This window comes from Arachis hypogaea, chromosome 9 (genome assembly GCF_003086295.3).
Source record: "Arachis hypogaea cultivar Tifrunner chromosome 9, arahy.Tifrunner.gnm2.J5K5, whole genome shotgun sequence".
Classification (NCBI taxonomy): domain Eukaryota; kingdom Viridiplantae; phylum Streptophyta; class Magnoliopsida; order Fabales; family Fabaceae; genus Arachis; species Arachis hypogaea.
In genome coordinates this window covers 100,563,634-100,581,928 of record NC_092044.1, presented here as the reverse complement: position 1 = coordinate 100,581,928, position 18,295 = coordinate 100,563,634, and positions in this window count along the sequence as shown.

The following is an 18,295-nucleotide window of genomic DNA, read 5'->3' as shown; positions in this document are numbered from 1 at the left end:
CCGAGAGTGCATAATCTACCAAGTTTACCTGCCCATAATGTCTCAGAGGCTTGTCTATCCCGAACTTCTGAACGAATTTATAATTCCTCTTTGGCCTAGTGGATGCCAATTAATCCTACTGCTGCTATTATAATGCATGTGCATTTTCTTGTTGAATCTCGTCATGATCAAGTTCATCCTCTGCATCATCTCGAGTAGCATTAGGATGCTCCACTTGAACATTATTAGAATCTATTTATTGGTATTTAGATTCTATCTTCACCACTTGAGTATTTGAAGTTTTTCCAACATCACCATCATCTGCCATCGTATCTTTAGACAAAGCTACCATAGATCGTTCATCAAAGGTAACATCCTTGCTAATTACAAACTTAGAATCATTTACACTCCAAAGATAATACCCTTGAACCCCTCTTGGATATCCCAAAAAGATTGCTTTTTTAGCTCTATCATCAAGCTTATTATCTTTGACATGATAATAGACTGTGCATCCAAAAACTCTGAGTTTCTCGAAATCTGCATGTTCCCCTGAACACACCTTATAAGGTGTGTCTCCATCTAGAGAAGAATGTGAGGGATCAGTTTACTATGTAGCAAGTTGTAGCAACCGACTCCGCCCACCATTCTCTGCCTAACCCAGAATTAGAGTGCATACATTGTGCCTTCTCAAGTAGCGTACGATTCAGTCGTTCAGCGACTCCATTCTATTCTGTTGTTTCTCTAACTGTCCAATATCTCACAATGCCTTCTCGATCACAGAACTCCTTGAAAGCCCCATCCGTGTACTCTCTAACATTATCTGATCGTAGAGTTTTCAGCTTCCTACCTGTTCAATTTTTAACCATTGCTCCCATCGCTTAAAGGTGTCGAATACGTCATTCTTATGCTTGAGGAAGTAAACATAAACATACCTGGAATAATCATTAACAAAAGTAATAAAATACCTGGAACCACCCTTGGAAGTAACTTTAGACGAGCCCCAAACATCAGTATGCACGTAGTCTAACAACCTTCTACTTTTGTGCTTGCTTGTAGAAAACTTCACCCTGTGTTCCTTTCCATACATGCAATGCTCACAAAATTCCATTTGTGGTTTCTTCATATTCTTCAGCAAACCTTGTCCACAAAGTAATGATAGACCTTTTTCTGACATATGTTTAAGCCGCATGTGCCATATTCTTGTGCAATTTGTTTGATCTCTACTTCCACCAATTCTAACTGCTAACTCACCTGTGACTGTTGTTCCCAAAAGAGAATAAAGATTACCATGATGAACTCCCTTCATCACTACCAAAGAACCACGAACAAATTTTAGTACCCCATTTTCTGCAACTATTTTGCAACCATTTTTCTCCAACAAACCTATAGAGATAAGATTTTTTCGCAAATCTGGAATATGTCTCACATCCTTTAAGGTTCTTACTATTCCATCGTGCATCTTGATTCTTATAGTACCCAACCCCACAGTTTTACAAGCATGATCATTGCCCATTAAAACTGTGCCACCAATTATGCTTTGATAGGTAGTAAACCACTTCCTATTTAGGCACATATGGTGAGATGCTCCTGAATCAAGAATCTACTTATCAAAGATTTCATAAGATTGTTCTGTCACAGAGTAACAGTCCTCCTCATTATTTGAGATGTAACTTGCTTCTTGCTTTTCTTTTGGGTTGTCATTATTCTGTTTCTTGAAAGTTATCTTCTTATTTGGATAATTTGCTTTGAAATATCCAGGTTCCCCACATTTAAAGCATGTTCTCTCCATGTGAGGTGTAGATTTTGGCCTAGACTTTCCACGCTTATTACCTTTTCCTCTTTAATTAGTCGTTCCTCTAGCCACGAACAATACTTGTGCTTGATCATTATGCTCTCTTCTATTTGGAGATGACATTACACTTGTAGCAACTTTACGTAGATCATCCGCTAAAAGTGATGCTCTCGTCTCATCCATGATTAGAGTGTCACCCACCAGCATCAATGTCCGCACCAGATTTTCATAGGACTTCGGTAATGAAAGTAACAATATGAGTGCCTGATCCTCACCAACCTTCACATCTATATCCTTTAGGTTTGATATAATCATATCAAACTTATTGATATATCCTCGGATTGAGGTACCTTCTTCTATCTTGCATGTATACAATTTGGATTTTAAGTAGATCTTGTTAGTTAGAGTCTTCGTCATGAAGTTACTCTCTAACTTTGCCCAAATGCCTGCTGCAGTTGCTTTTTTATTTACCAAAAAAGCAACATCCCTCTCAAGGCATAAGATTATTGCAGCCTGCGCCTCAAGATCTAATTCTTCCTAATCCTCATCTTTCATTTCCTCTGACTTTTTCTCTTTTGCTGCCAATGCCTTGTGTAATTTTTGTGATATAAGCAAAATTTTCATCTGCATCCTGCAATAAGAAAAATCATTTTTTCCATTAAACTTCTCGATTTCATATTTACCTACTTTGACATTACCACTAGTAGAAGCCATTATATTCAAAATTGGATTTTACCACACAAATAATGAATAATATAATGTTGGCTCTTGATACCAATTGTTGAGTCTACAGCGAAATTTTGACTTTTAATAGATACAAAGTAATATGAAATTGAACACTACTGATGAACGGACTTTTATGTGGTCTAGAAATTCACAATTGAAATCGCGTTGCTAGTATAGTTTCTAAACCAACAATAATCCTTTCATACAAAAATTTGGTTGTCACAAGTAACAAACCCCTAAAAATAATAACCGAAGTATTCAAACCTTGGTCGTCTCTCAAAAGAATTGCAGGGAAGTGTATTTATTATTGGTTATGAAATTTTCTGAGAAATTTTGGAATGAGGAATGGAAAAATAAATAATTATAAATTAAAGCAAGAAAAATTAACTAGAGATTTTATGTAATTGAATTAAAAAGCCTTGGCCAGGAGAAGATTATTCGGAAGTTCTATCCTTGTTGGATTTCCCAAGATCAATAGTAATAGGTTGTTGATTCTACTTAGTTAACCCTTACCGAATAAAGAAAAATCAAGTAGTTGAGCTAACTCCGATTCACAAGTCCTAATCCTCTCCCTTGGGAAGGATTAGCGTTAGTGACTAGAGAGCCAGCCAATAACTCCTAATTATAATTTAACTCTTGAGTCTCCCAACTCAAGGGTCTCCTAATATTAATCAACTCCAAAGCCAAGTTGGAAGCCTACTCCATTGACATGGATGCCAATTTCGCATATATGTAAAAGGAGTAGAAAGAAGACATGATAATTTTGGAATTGAGTTGAGATAATCAAGCAAATAAAGAAATTAAATAGAAAAATACTCTTTGCATTAATAAATTAACAAGATAAGAAGATAAACTAAAGTAATAGAATAAATAAAATTAGAAGAAAAACTAAATTAAAGGAACATTGAACCTAGAATTGAGAAGAAATAAACCTAAAACTAAGAGAAATCATAAAACCTAGAGAGAGGAGAGAGCTTCTCTCTCTAGAAACTACATCTAAAACCTAAATTGTAAATAATGAGAAGTGTATGATTGTATGATTCACATTTTGCTCCACTCTGCAGCCTCTAATTAGTTTTTTCGGCCTTGAAACTAGGCCAAAAATAGCTCAAAAATCACCGCCAGCGATTTCTGATATGTACAGCATGTGGCTCCGTCACGCATACGCGTCGCCCACGCGTACGCGTCGCTTGTCTGCCGCACCATCCACGCGTACGCGTGCTTTGCGCGTGCGAGTCACCTAACAGCAAGGCAACTATGAAAAATTATATATCATTTCGAAGCTCCGGATGTTAGCTTTCTAACGCAACTAAAACTGCCTCATTCAGACCTCTGTAGCTCAAGTTATGTCTGATTTAGTATGAAGAGGTCAGACTTGACAGCTTTACAATTCCTTCAATTTCTTGATTCCTTCCACTTTTGCATGCTTCCTTTCCATTCTCTAGGCCATTCCTGCCCTATAAACCCTGAAAACACTTAACACACATATCACGATATCGAATGATAATAAGAGAGGATTAAAATTAGCAAATTTAAGGCCAAAGAAGCATGTTTTTAATCATAATACAAAATCAGGAAGGAAAATGTAAAACATGCGATTTCTATGAATAAATGTGAGAATAATGGGTAAAATCTAATGAATTAAGCACAAGATAAACCGTAAAATAGCGGTTTATCAATCTCCCCACACTTAAATATTAGCATGTCCTCATGCTAAGCTCAAGAGAACTAAAAGAGTGAAGGCAAAATGGTAGGATGTATGAAACGCAACCTATCTTTATGAATGCAGCTAAATGCAAAATGCTTTTACCTTCTTGGTGAAATGTAAATAAACCTTTCAAGAACAAATATGAACTGGATTTCACTAATTCAAATCATAAAAATGAAGTACAAATAGACTTGCAGAAGAAAATAGCTCGTGAAAGCCCGGAGCAAAGAATCGAGCATCGAACCCTCACTGGAAGTGTATACACTATAATCACTCAAGTGTTTAAGGGTCGAGTCTCTCGGTTCTCTACTAATCTTGCTTTCTAAGGCTTGCTCTTCTTCTACCTATCAACAAAGAATTTAATGCACAGATACACATATTAAGAGGTCTTTCAAGGGTTGTAATGGGGTTAGGGTCAAGGTAGGATTGTATTTGGTTAAGTGGACTGAAATTCAAATCCTTGATTAACCTAAACTTCTCATCTAACCTAAGACAATCCACGTAATTAGAATATAAAATCTAACTGCCCATTAACTATGTTTACCATATATTCATGCATCCCAAATGTGGTACAGTATATATGCATTGATATTACTACTTAACTTGGGACATTTTTCCCCTTTTTATTGCTTTTTCTTTTTCTTCTTTTTTTTCTCTTTTTTTTCTTTCATTTTTCTTTTCTTTTGTTTTTCTCAATGCATATGGTTAAGGTATTGCATGCATAAACATGTGCTTAATATTCTTGTTCATATTTTCTCAAGAATACACAACGCCCAATTCTCAAACCAAATGTTTTCAAACCCAACTTCCCCACACTTAAATCATGAGCACTTTCACTAGTCTAAGCTAACCAAGGATTCAAATTAAAGGCATTATTATTTTTCGCTTAGAGTTAATGATGTGCTAAAGTAAAGAACAAATGGGCAAAATAGGCTCCACATTGGTTTGCAAAGGATAATGAAAGGTTAAGGCCATATGGGTATGTAAGCTAAGTGAAACAAAGGCCTCAATCATATAAGTGCATGCATACATCAAATAATGGAAATATAGAATTAAGCAAGACAAAGATCACAATTATAGAGAGAACAAAACACACCAAAAATAAAATATTAGTTGATAAGATGCAACCAATCAAATAGGCTCAAAATCTCACTGGCTTTGTGTGTTTGAGCTCTAAAACTATGTTCCAGAAATAAATTTCTTCAAACAAGTTTAGCAAAAATTTTAATTCAAATTAGTGAAATGCTCTAAAATAGTTTCTTAGAAAAGAATTCATCACTTCAACCAAGTAGTGGTAAAATATGCACAAAATCTAACAAACATGCAATCAAACATGCAAATGCAATAACTAATTTAACAAAGAAAATTTAAACATTAGTGTTGAGACAGGAAGGTAACTAACCCACGGAGATCAGTATCGACCTCCCCACACTTAAAGATTGCACCGTCCTCGGTGCATGCTGAGATGTGCAAGTGGACGAGTTGCTACAACTGATGCTTTTCACCAAAGGTTGTGTAGATAGACTTGTCGGTTGCCCCATTGAGAAGCTTTCCCTTTCCTTTCTCGGTGGCCATCCTGAAAGAAGAGAAAAAGAAAAAAAAGTAACCCAAAAACAATGATAAGGAAACAAATAGAATATGGGTGGGTTGATGCCAAATATTAAGTATCTCAACTACATGGTAGCTACAACATGCAAGTGAAAAAATAGTAGAAGAAAATGGCATATGAATAGTGCAAAAATTGTAATAATGGGGGAGAGAGTGTGGGTAATGAAAAACAATATAAGTGCATACCAATGCAAATGGAATACAGGTATCATGAAAATTAGCATTGACCTATAATTAATAACACCCAACAGTTTAAAACAAGTCCCGAAGCACCAAAATAATTCAAGAAAAGATGCAATAGTTGAATAAAAACATGTAACACCACTGATAAAATAGGAAATTAGAAAAGAAGATAAAAACATGAACAAAATTAAAATGCAATGAAGGAAAGTATGCAAATGCAATATGTAAAAGAGAAGGAAAGAGAATAAGGATGAAAACGGGGAAGAAGAAATCTGGGCTGCGGACTACTTTAAGTGAGGCGGCGCAGCGACGCGCACGCGTATAGCCTGCGAACACGTGGGTCGTGCAAGAAGAAGGGACGCGTAAGCGTCCAGTGCACGGATGTGCGCCTCTGGTCGTGCCAATCGCGCGAGTCCAGCCTCGCGCACGCACAACTCTCTAGTCATTCTAGGCTGGGGGCCAAAATGCAAGTGACGCGTGCGCGTACATGGTCATGGGTGGAAAAAGGATGCGCACGCGTCAGGGACGTGTACGCGTGGGTGAAATTGTGCCTCTAGCATAGTACCAGCCCCAGACCAGCCCAACTCTCTGGCCAAACATGGTTTTACGCCAATTTCTTCATCCACGCAGACGCGCCATAGACGCGTACGCGTGGGTTGTCAAAGGGGGAAACGACGTGCACGGGTACAGTGATTGTGCCTAAAGCACATTTATTGCCCAGCTCCCACGCCACTCTCTGTTCAATCCATCATATTTCGCATACACAAAGAACGCGGACGCGTACTAGGCTCTTGCGCGTCGATCTCCTTTTTTTTATACAGAATGCAAGTGCTGATGCAGAATGTATGAATTAACACTGATAAAAATAAAATAAAATAAAACTAAGAATGAAAAGGAACGATCATACCATGGTGGGTTGTCTCCCACCTAGCACTTTTAGTTATTGTCTTTAAGTTGGACATTTGGTGAGCTCCTTGTCATGCTGGCTTGTGCTTGTATTGATCCTTGAATCCCTACCAATGTTTGCAATTCCAATAGCCTCTGGGGTCCCAAACTAGGCGCATAAAGCCTTCAAGCAAGTTAAAGCAAGTGACAAGGCCCCAAGAGTGTTGATTGCTAGACCGAATTCCGGGGTCCCAAACCTTGCTTTTGCACCCGTCTTCTTGTTGATCATCATTGTTCCAACCGGGTGGCAAACAATTTGAATTCTCACTGAAGCATCCAAAGAACTTCCTAGACCCATTCAATTGAGCTCTACACCAACTCTTGCACTTCAATTTGGAGCATGCAACCATATCGAACCTTTCCTGACAACTTCTACCACTAACCATCTCCCTCTTACTCTTAAAGTCACAAAGAGCTCTAAGTTGACCATCCGTCTCACGCAAACCATATTCAAGTGGGAAAGTAAAGGTTAAGGATAAGGATTTTACCCACTTGAATGTTGTATTGGATGGTAATGGCTTTGGGAGAGGTGTTTCCAATGGTCTTGCAAGCTCCACTCCCTTGTGCTCTTCTTTGAATTCTTCTACCTCTTTACAAGCCTATTCAACTTCAACCGCTTTCTCTTGGTAGCTTTCTTCCAATTCAATCTCTTCTTCATTGCCTATCAAGGGCATAGGAGATTGTGCTTCTTCTTCTTTAATCTCCATCTCTTGATCAACCTCTGCGAAGTCTTCAACCATGATATGCCTTGGAGGTTGTACACCCTCCTCAACATCAATATCAAACACCTTGGAAGGAGGCTCTATGACTGGACTTTCCCATGGAGGTTCCGCATCTCCCAAGTCTTCAACCACTTCCTCTTCTGTGATAATTTCAGCTTTCTCCACTTGCTCTAATACAAAATCAAACTCCTCCTTGATGTCTTCCTTCACTAATTCTTTAACCACTCCTTCGCCTTCAAGGGTCTCTACTACCTCCACCTTTTGGGCCTCCTCTAGTTTCTTTTGAATTATGAATTCGTGAAACCGATCCATTACGTCCCTAAGACTATCCCTTCTCTCTTGTTCCATGTCACTAGCATAATTGGGATCGTGTTGCTCTTGGATTGATGGATGTGGGTGCTCTTCCATGGAGGGTGGTGATGGGATGGAGAGATCATTACGTGGTTAAAAAGGAAGTATACTAGAGCTTGAGGGTTGATTGTTGGGGGTAGAGTTAAGTGTGTTCTCCATGGTCTTTTGTCTATGGTGAATAACACTAAGAGTGTTGTTATCCAAAGGAAGTTGGGGTGGATAGGAGGGTTCTTTTGTCTCAGATTCATCCTAAACGATCATAGACATGTCCTTCCTCAGCTTATCGGTAACTTCAGCTGGAAAGAATTTATCCAGAAACTCTCTCCTAAGTGTATCCCAGTTGGAAATAGTTGTTACGGGTTGAGTGTAGTACCACTCTCTTGCCTTTCCCTCCAGAGAAAATGGGAAGGCTTTCAACAGAATGGAGATTTCATCAGTGCCATCATGCTTAACAGTAGAACAAGCAGTCTGGAAATTCCTAAGATGCTTGATAGGCTCTTGAGTAGGTAAGCCATGAAACTTGGGCATCAAGTTGAGTAGTGAAGACTTTATTTCAAAATCTACAGCTACTGCTGGGTGGTGTGCCTGGAATGGTTGGAGCGTAAAATCAGCGGCTCCTTGCTCCTAGATAGTGACTCTTCTGGGCGCTGCCATGTCACCTGCACGTAAATGAACTGGATCAGTAGAGAGGGAGCTTGTTTCTTCCTTAGATGACGGTTCAGGTTCGTCCTCAAAGAGGAGTCGCCGACACCGAGCTTGCTTTATACGTGAAAGATTTCTTTCAATTTCAAGTTTAAATACTGGCAAGCTTGGATCAGGAAGTAAACGTGTCATTTAACGAAAGAAACGTACAGCTCATAGTGATAGAATGAAAAGAAAAATTGCAATAAAAATAAATATCAATAAAAAATTAGCACACTGTTGCAACTCCCCGGTAACGGCGCCAAAAATTGATGCGGGCAGAAATTAGCGAATTAAAAATTATTAAAATATATACGTTGCAAGTATAGTTCTTAACTTGCCAGAAATCTACTTATCAATTTAGAAAGGTGTCACAGAAATTTAAAATTAAAATACTGGGAGTATGAATCCCAGGTCGTCTCCCAACGAGTTGCAGAAAAGTGTGCTATTTTATTAATCAGATGTTTTCAAAAAGGTTTGAGTTGAGTAAACAGGAAATTAAATTGGAGAATTTGAATAATGTAAATAAAAGCCTTGACTGGGAGTTGATTAGTTGGAAGCCCCATTATTGTTGGATTACTCTCTAGATTAATTGATAATTAAAGGTTATCCTGTTTAGTTATCTCTTACTAGGTAAGGAAAAGTCAAACAAGTTGGAATGCTACGTCCGTTCACAAGTTGCAACCCACTTAATTAAAAGGGATTGGTGTTAGTGATTAGAGGGCAATCCAACAATAAACCCAATTACAATCTTTCTTTTAAGCTTTCCAACTCAAGGGTTCCTTTCAATCAACTCCCCATCAAGTTAGGGAACTACTCGCTCATTGTGAATGTAAAATTCATAACATATGAAAAGGAATTAAAGAAAGACATTGTAAATAAAAATCAAAATAATCAATTAAAAATAAAAGTAATCCTTGTATTAAATAATCCTAAAAATATTCCAATGGTAAAATTAAATAAAGCAAAGGACATGGAAGAGTAAAGACAAGTAAAGAAAACGAACTAGAATGACGAAGTCTTGATGAGGTAATAACTCTTTTCAGTATCCCAATGCAAAAAAGTGGTAGAAAAATAAAATCCTAAGAACTATGAATGTGTAGAGAGAAAAACCTAGAGGAGGAGTAAAAACTAGATCTAAAACTAAAACTGTGTAGAATGAATGTTGTCCCTCGTTTCTGCATGTTCTCTGGCTCTAGTCTACTGTTCTGGGCTGAAAACTGGGTCAAAATAGGGTCCAAAATCACCCCCAGCAAATTCTGCAGATTATGCAGATCGCGCACGTCACGCGATCGCGTCATCCATGCGGACGCGTCATTTGCGTTTTTCCCTGCCACGCGTTTGCGTTGTCCACGCTTCCGCGTCACTTGTGCTTTTCCAATCCGCGCGGTCGTGTGAGCCATGCGGCCGTGTCACTGCGATTTCTCCTCTTTCGCGCGAACGCGTGAGCCATGTGGCCGAGTCACTTCTCGCTGGTTACCTCCTTAATTTCTCGTGTTCCTTCCATTTTTGCTAGCTTCCTTTCCAATCTCCAACTCATTCATGCCCTATAAAGCCTGAAACACTTAACACACAGATTACGGCATTGAATGGAATAAAGGAGAATTAAAATGCATAATTAAAAGTCTCTAGGAAGCAGTTTTCAATCATGTAGTAATTTCAGGAAGGAAATATAAATGCATGCTAAATTAATGAATAAGTGGGTAAGGATCATGATAAAACCACACAATTAAACACAATATAAACCATAAAATAGTGGTTTATCAACATCCCCACACTTAAATATTAGCATGTCCTCATGCTTAACTGAAGGAGATAAGATAAATAAGTATGAACATGTAGAAACTCATGCAATGCAATGCAACCTATATATATGAATGCAACTATATGATTCTTGCCCACTTGATCAAAAGTAAATAAGCTCTTCAAAACAATTACAAATCAAATTCCACTAATTCTATCATTATACAGTAAGACAGATAAAAGTGCAAGAAGATAGCTCATGAAAGCAGGGAACATGGAAATTCAAGCATTGAACCCTCACTGATGATGTATGTACGCTCTAATCTCACTAGTGTATAGGGTAATCACTATATCCTTCTCTAATCATGCTCTCTAACTTTTGTTCTTCTCCTAACCAATCAACAACAGTTAATATACCAATGCAAACATCATGAGATCTTTTCAAGGTTGTAATGGGGCCAAGGTAAGGGTAGGGATACATATATGGTTAAGTGAGCTTATAAATTGAATCTTTAATTAACCCAAGCTTTAACGCAACCTATATATTTTATATAACCTTAGAATTCATACCTAGCTACCCAGAATTCCCTTTTACATTCCATACTCATGTATAAAATTTTTTTTTTTATCATATGTGCATTGATCTTTGAATTCTTAATTCAGCATTAGGGTAATTTTGTCCCCTTATTTATTTATTGATTTTTTTAATATAGACATAAAAATAAACATAGCTTATCAATGCACATAGATTTTTAATTCTTATAGTTTCACATGAGTAGGTATCCAAATTCCCATTGTATTATCATGACACATTCCCTTAATAACTTTTGTTCCCACAATTTCCCATACTTAACTAGCATACACAATTCTATCTTAAGCTAACCAAAGATTCAATTTGGGATATACAATTGTTTTTCCGCTTAAGGCTAGTAATGTGGTAAAATATAGAACAAATGGGATTTAAAGGCTCAAAGTGGTTAACAAAGGTAATTGAAAAGGGTAGGCTTAATTTGGATAAGTGAGTTTAAACAAATAATGGCCTCAATCATATGCAAGTATACAAACATAATAAATATTGGACATATAGGATGAAACAAAATATAGATTACAATCATAGAGAAGTAAACACACAAGAATAAAATAATTATGGTTAAATAATGTAACCATGCATAAAGGCTCAAATCTTCACAGGTTGTGTGTTCTTTAGCTCAAAAATCATGTTCCAAATACAACTTCAAGCAGATTTATCATAAAAAATTTTAATTAAAATTAGTGAAATTTTGTTCCAAAGATAGAGTCTTAGAAGAAACTTATTATCTTTTCAATCAAGTAGAACATGCATGCAACTAACCTATTACTATGCAATTTATCCTATTCTATAAAAGAAAGAAAATCTAACTAAAATATCCTAATTTATTGGTGCTAGGGAAGAGAAATTACCTCCGAAAGTCAGGTACTGACCGACCTCCCCACACTTAAGGCTTTACACCATCCCCAGTGCCATCTGTCAGGAACAGGGGTGGGCTGGTAGCAGTATCTCCACAGTCGGGACCATCATGGCTCCCTGTGCTGGTAAAAGAAGTGGATTCCGGGGTGTCTGAGTCTCTGCAATCTCCTCTAAGTAGCTCCCTGAGGTGTTTGAATCGGCAGTTGTTACGGCGCTCTCTTAACTTCACTTTCTGTTCTTGCCGATCCAACCTTTCGATTATCTGCTGGAGCAGTTCGTCTGTTGTAGGTGCTTGTGGTGTTGAAGAAGGAATATCTTCAACCAGTGCAGTAGGAAGGCTTGTAGTGGCTGCTGGAAGTCTGAGGTATTTCCCGTTAGGGACATACTAATCATCTCGTGGAAACATGGCTTTGGTGTCTCCAGCTCTGTAAGAGACTCCGGCTGCTGAGACAAGATCTGAGACCAAGGCGGGAAAAGGTAAGTTTCCTGCAATTTGTACGTGTCCCATGGCATTCCGGATATGTCTTGGTAGATTCAGAGGTTGGTCTGTAAGGATGCACCATAGTTGAACGGCCATGTCCGCAGTGAAGGAGGACTCGTGAGTGCTCAGAAAGATGTAATGGGACATGATCTGTGCCCATACGTGAGCCTCCAAGGTAAGTGCTGAAGCTGATATTCCCTTAGGGCGGGTACGATGGTATCCGTAGATCCAACGGTTGCCAGGTAATGAGATAACTCTGAGAATGGCGTCCCAGTCAAATTGGTACTTTTGGCGCTTGAGTGCGGCTTCTTGAAAGGCATCCATTCCTTTTGGAATAGGGGGAAGACCTAGAGCTTGTTGAATGGCCTCTTCTGTAATGGGGACCTGCTTCTGACGGACATAGACAGACTGCAGGGTTGGCAAGTAGAAGTTAGAGTAGAACTCGACTACCCAAGAAAGATTGACCTGCCTTGGCTGTCTCTGTAGGAAACCCCATTGTCTTCGTTCAATTTGCGGCTCAACAAAGGTAGCAATATTGGGCGGGAGGATAAGAAGATATTCGTTGTTATAGTTCCTTTCTGCCAGGATAGGGAACATCTGCTCACAGTAGCGATTGGGAAATCGCGCAGTGTCCTTTGCTAGAAAGGCATTCTCCTTTTCATCAACCTTTATGATCCTCTTAACTCTTTTTGTTGAGGGCTTGACTGCAGTTGAAGAAGGTTCTGCCACTAATGCTCTTTTAGTTCCTCTTCTTGCTGGGGGTTTGGGAGTAGCTTTCTCCTTACCTTTCTTGGTGGCCATCCTGAAAAAGGGAAGAGAAAGTAATTTAAATTCAAACAGATATAGCAAGGAAGGGAACGAAAAAGGTGGTGATGGATGCACATTAAGATGTAACTGACATTAACACATGCTCATGAGTACATGTGAAAAATCATTGATGGAAAATAGCTAGTGCATATAATGACAAGTGAATGCAAGGTATTTATTGGCATGCCGGAAAAGGGCGTGAATATCATAGACCAAGCATTACTTATAACAAATCACCATGTTGTATTGACAATTAAATTCAATTAATACAATAGTAAAGGGAGTTTATGAAAAGCAAGCATTGAATAGTACAAAGTATAATAGAGAAGTGCATAATGCCATATGGGCTTTTTCACAAACACATAGCATGCATGGTAAATAAGGTATAGAAAGTATTAAAGTAAACATGCAAGCAACCCTTTAAAGAAAATAATATATAATTGCCAAACAATTTGCAACAATCCACAAGCATATAATGAGGAATAATGACTCAAATAAATTTCTAACACCATGTAAAAAGGAAAGAAGAAGAAAGAAAATATGGATAATGAAAAGAAAAAGAAAAGAAAAGAAAATAACATATAAAATAAGAAGAATGATAGAAAAGGAAGGAGGGAAGAAGAAAATAAAACCTTGTTAATGGAGGTGAGAGAGAGAGAGAGAGAGAGTGAAATGTGAGATAGAAGGAAGAAGGGAGAAGGAAGAAATAAGGAGGGAAAAGAAAAATTAGAATTTGGAGAAGAGAAAGATAAGATATTTTGGCAATTTAGGTTGAGCTGTGCGGTGCAAGCGACGCGGCCGCGTGGGTCACGCTTTCGCGTGATTGCGCTTTAATTCAGTTGACACGGTCGCACTGGTCACGCGGTCGCATGACCCATGTTATGCTTCTGGCGCGAGTGCAGCCTCACGCATGCACAACTCTCTGTTCGAATTTATATATTTGCCAAATTTGGGGTGACGCGATCGCATGGGGCATGCGATCGCGTGAGTGGGCTTCAGAAAGGAATGACGCGGACGCGTCGGCGACACGGTCGCGTGATAGGGATTGTGCGTCCAGCACCAATCCAGCACCACTCTCGCACAATAATTCGTTATGCACCCTTTTTACGTCGAAAATCAGGGCACGCAGTCGCGTGGGGCACGCAGTCGCGTGGGAGGCCATTATTCCCATGTGACGCGGACGCGTCAGGGACGTAGTCGCCTGGGATGATTTGTGCCACTGCTACGCCTCCAGCCACGCTCCAGCTTGGCTTTCTGTTCGTTTTTATTTTCTCCCCTCTCCTTTTGACGCGGACGTGTCGCTGATGCGGTCGTGTCGCATGGCATTTTTTTTAGAGAAATAAAAGTATGTAAATACAGATGCATGAAAGTACTGATAAAGAGAAGAGTTATTGAATAGGAAAAACTAAAAATAAAGAAAAGAACGATCATACCATGGTGGGTTGTCTCCCACCTAGCACTTTGCTTTAACGTCCGTAAGTTGGACGCTCCACTAGCTCAATCTTCTGCTATGTGGGGATCTTCCAAGAGAAAGATCTCAAGCTCTTTGTTTTTCTGCATCTTCTCGCCATGGTATAGCTTCAGATGTTGTCCATTAACTTTGATAAGTTCAGAGCTTGAAGGATGGCTTAGGTGATAAACTCCGTATGGTTCGGCCTTCTCTACTCTGTATGGACCTTCCCATCTTGATCTCGACTTGCCTGGCATGAGCCTCAGTTGAGATTTGTAAAGGAGGACTAAATCCCCAGGTTGGAACTCTTTTCTCTTGATGTGCTGATCATGTACAGCCTTCGTCTTCTCCTTGTATATTCTTGAGTTCTCATAAGCTTCTAGGCGAAGGCTCTCCAGTTCTTGCAGTTGCAACTTCCTTTCAGCTCCGGCTTTCTCAATTCCCATGTTGCACTCCTTGACTGCCCAAAAGGCTCTGTGCTCTACTTCAACTGGGAAATGACAAGCTTTTCCATAAACTAAGCGGAAAGGACTCATCCGAATGGGTGTTTTATATGCTGTCCTATATGCCCATAGTGCATCTTGTAGCCTGGTGCTCCAGTCTTTTCTATGAGGTTTAACTATCTTCTGCAAGATACGCTTTATCTCTCTGTTTGACACCTCGGCTTGCCCATTGGTCTAAGGATGGTATGCTGTTGCAACTTTATGAATTATCCCATGCTTCTTCATTAATCCTGTTAGTCTCCTGTTACAAAAATGGGTGCCTTGATCGCTCACGATTGCTTGTGGTGATCCAAAGCGGCAAATAATATGGTTTCTCACAAAGGAAACAATAGTATTAGCATCATCAGTGTGGGTAGGAATTGCTTCCACCCATTTGGAAACGTAATCCACAGCTAACAATATATAAAAATAACCATTAGAATTTGGAAATGGACCCATGAAGTCAATGCCCCAAACATAAAAAATTTTACAGAAAAGCATAATTTGTTGAGGCATCTCATCCCTGCTGGATATATTACCAAATTTTTGGCATGGGAGACAAGATTTACAAAACTCAACAGCGTCTCTAAAAAGAGTAGGCCACCAGAATCCACAGTCTAAGATCTTTCTAGCTGTTCTTTGAGAGCCAAAATATCCTCCACTCTCAGATGAGTGACAGGCCTCTAAAATGGACTGGAATTCTGATTGAGGCACATAACGTCTAATTACCTGATCAGCGCCACATCTCCATAAATATGGGTCATCCCATATATAATATTTAGACTCGCTTTTCAGCTTGTCTCTCTGATGCTTAGAAAAGTGTGGAGGAAATGTGCGGCTAATTAGATAATTAGCTACAGGTGCGTACTAAGGGACTACCTCAGATACTGCTTGCAGGTTATCAAATGGAAAATTATCATCTATAGGAGTAGAATCATCCTTAATGTGCTCAAGGCTACTCAAGTGGTCTGCCACTAGATTCTGGTTACCACTCCTATCCAACATATGAGCCTTGGTTTGGACTCCTTTTTAGCTAATAGATACTTTAAAGCTGTATGGTCCGAATACACTACTACTCTAGTACTAAGTAAATAAGCTCGGAATTTATCCAGAGCAAAAACAATAGCAAGAAGCTCTTTCTCAGTAGTAGTATAATTGGACTGGGCAGTGTCTAAAGTCTTAGACGCATAAGCAATAACAAAAGGATCCTTACTTTCACGTTGAGCCAGCGCTGCTCCTACTGCATGGTTAGAAGCATCGCACATGATTTTGAAGGCTGGCTCCAGTCTAGTTCTCTCATAATTGGAGCTTGAGTCAGGGCGGTTTTCAGCTTGTTAAACACTTGTTTGCAATCCTCACTGAACTCGAACTTGATATCTTTCTGCAGTAATCTGGATAGGGAAAGTGCTACCTTACTAAAGTCCTTAATGAATCTTCGGTAAAAACCTGCATGTCCAAGGAACGAACGAACTTCCCTCACAGAAGAGGGGTAAGGCAAACTAGAAATAACATCCACCTTTGCTGGATCTACAGAAATTCCAATATTAGATACAACATGTCCCAGAACGATTCCTTGTTTTACCATAAAGTGACATTTTTCAAAATTTAATACAAGGTTTGTATTGAAACATCTATCTAATACTCTAGATAATCCATCTAAGCAAAGGCTAAAAGAATCACCATAAACGCTAAAATCGTCCATAAAAACCTCCATACAGTCCTCAATAAGATCAGAAAAAAGACTCATCATGCACCTCTGGAAGGTAGCTGGTGCATTGCACAGGCCAAAGGGCATTCTCTTGTAAGCATAAGTCCCAAAAGGATATGTAAAGGTGGTCTTTTCCTGATCCTCAGGAGCTATATGAATCTGGAAATAGCCTGTGTAACCATCTAAAAAGCAATAATGTGATTTACCTGACAGGCGATCCAGCATTTGATCAATGAATGGAAGAGGATAGTGATCCGTACGAGTAGCTTGGTTGAGACGCCTGTAATCAATGCAGACCCTCCAGGCATTCTGTGCCATGGTTGCTATGAGCTCTCCATGCTCATTATTCACTGTAGTTATTCCAGACTTCTTGGGCACCACTTGTACTGGGCTCACCCATTCACTGTCTAAGATGGGGTAGATAATACCTACCTCTAATAGTCTGGTCACTTCCTTCTTGACAACCTCTAAAATAGTGGGGTTCAATCTTCTTTGGGGTTGACGAACAGGTCTTGCTCTTTCTTCTAAAAATATCCTGTGCTCACAAACTTGAGGATTGATGCCTACTATGTCTGCTAAACTCTACCCAATTGCTTTCTTGTGCCTCCTCAGCACACTAAGTAATTGCTCTTTCTGCTGAGAAGTGAGGTCCTATGCAATGATAACTGGAAACTTCTGCTTGTCCTCGAGGTAAGCATATTTGAGGTGTGGAGGGAGGGGTTTCAATTCTAACTTCTGGTTATGGTCTGGTTCTGGATTATCTGGAACTGGTGGCAGTGGTAGAGTGCCTGTATTGTCCTCGGAATTCCCCACACTTGGACCTTGTCCTATGTACTTATCTTCAAACTCTTCCTGGTGAACTTCAGCTACAGTTTCATCTATGATGTCATACTGAAAGATAGAACAATCTTCTGAAGGGTGCTTCATAACTCCATTCAGATTGAAGCTTACTACTCGGCCGTCTATTTCAAAAGAGTATGTGCCTGCAAAAGCATCTAATTTGAACTTCGAGGTCTTCAAGAAAGGTCTTTTGAGTAGGATTGATAATGGCTTCTCTGAGTCATTTTGGGGCATCTCCAGGATGTAAAAATCAATGGAGAAAGTGAGACCTTTAATGCCCACCAATACATCTTTAGCAACTCCAGCCACTGTAATAATACTTTTATCTGCTAACACAAAACGAGCTGACGACCTCTTTAAGGGAGGGAGCCTCAAAACATCATATACAGATAAAGGCATTATACTAACACATGCTCCTAAATCACACATGCAGTCAGAAAATATCACACCTCCAATGGTACAGTTAACCATGCATGGACCTGGATCACTACATTTTTCAGGTATATTTCCCATTAAAGCATATATAGAACTTCCTAAAGGGATAGTTTATAATTCATTAATTTTGTCTTTATGTATGCACAAATCTTTTAGAAACTTTGCATATTTAGGTACCTGTTGAATGACATCAAAAAGGGGAACAGT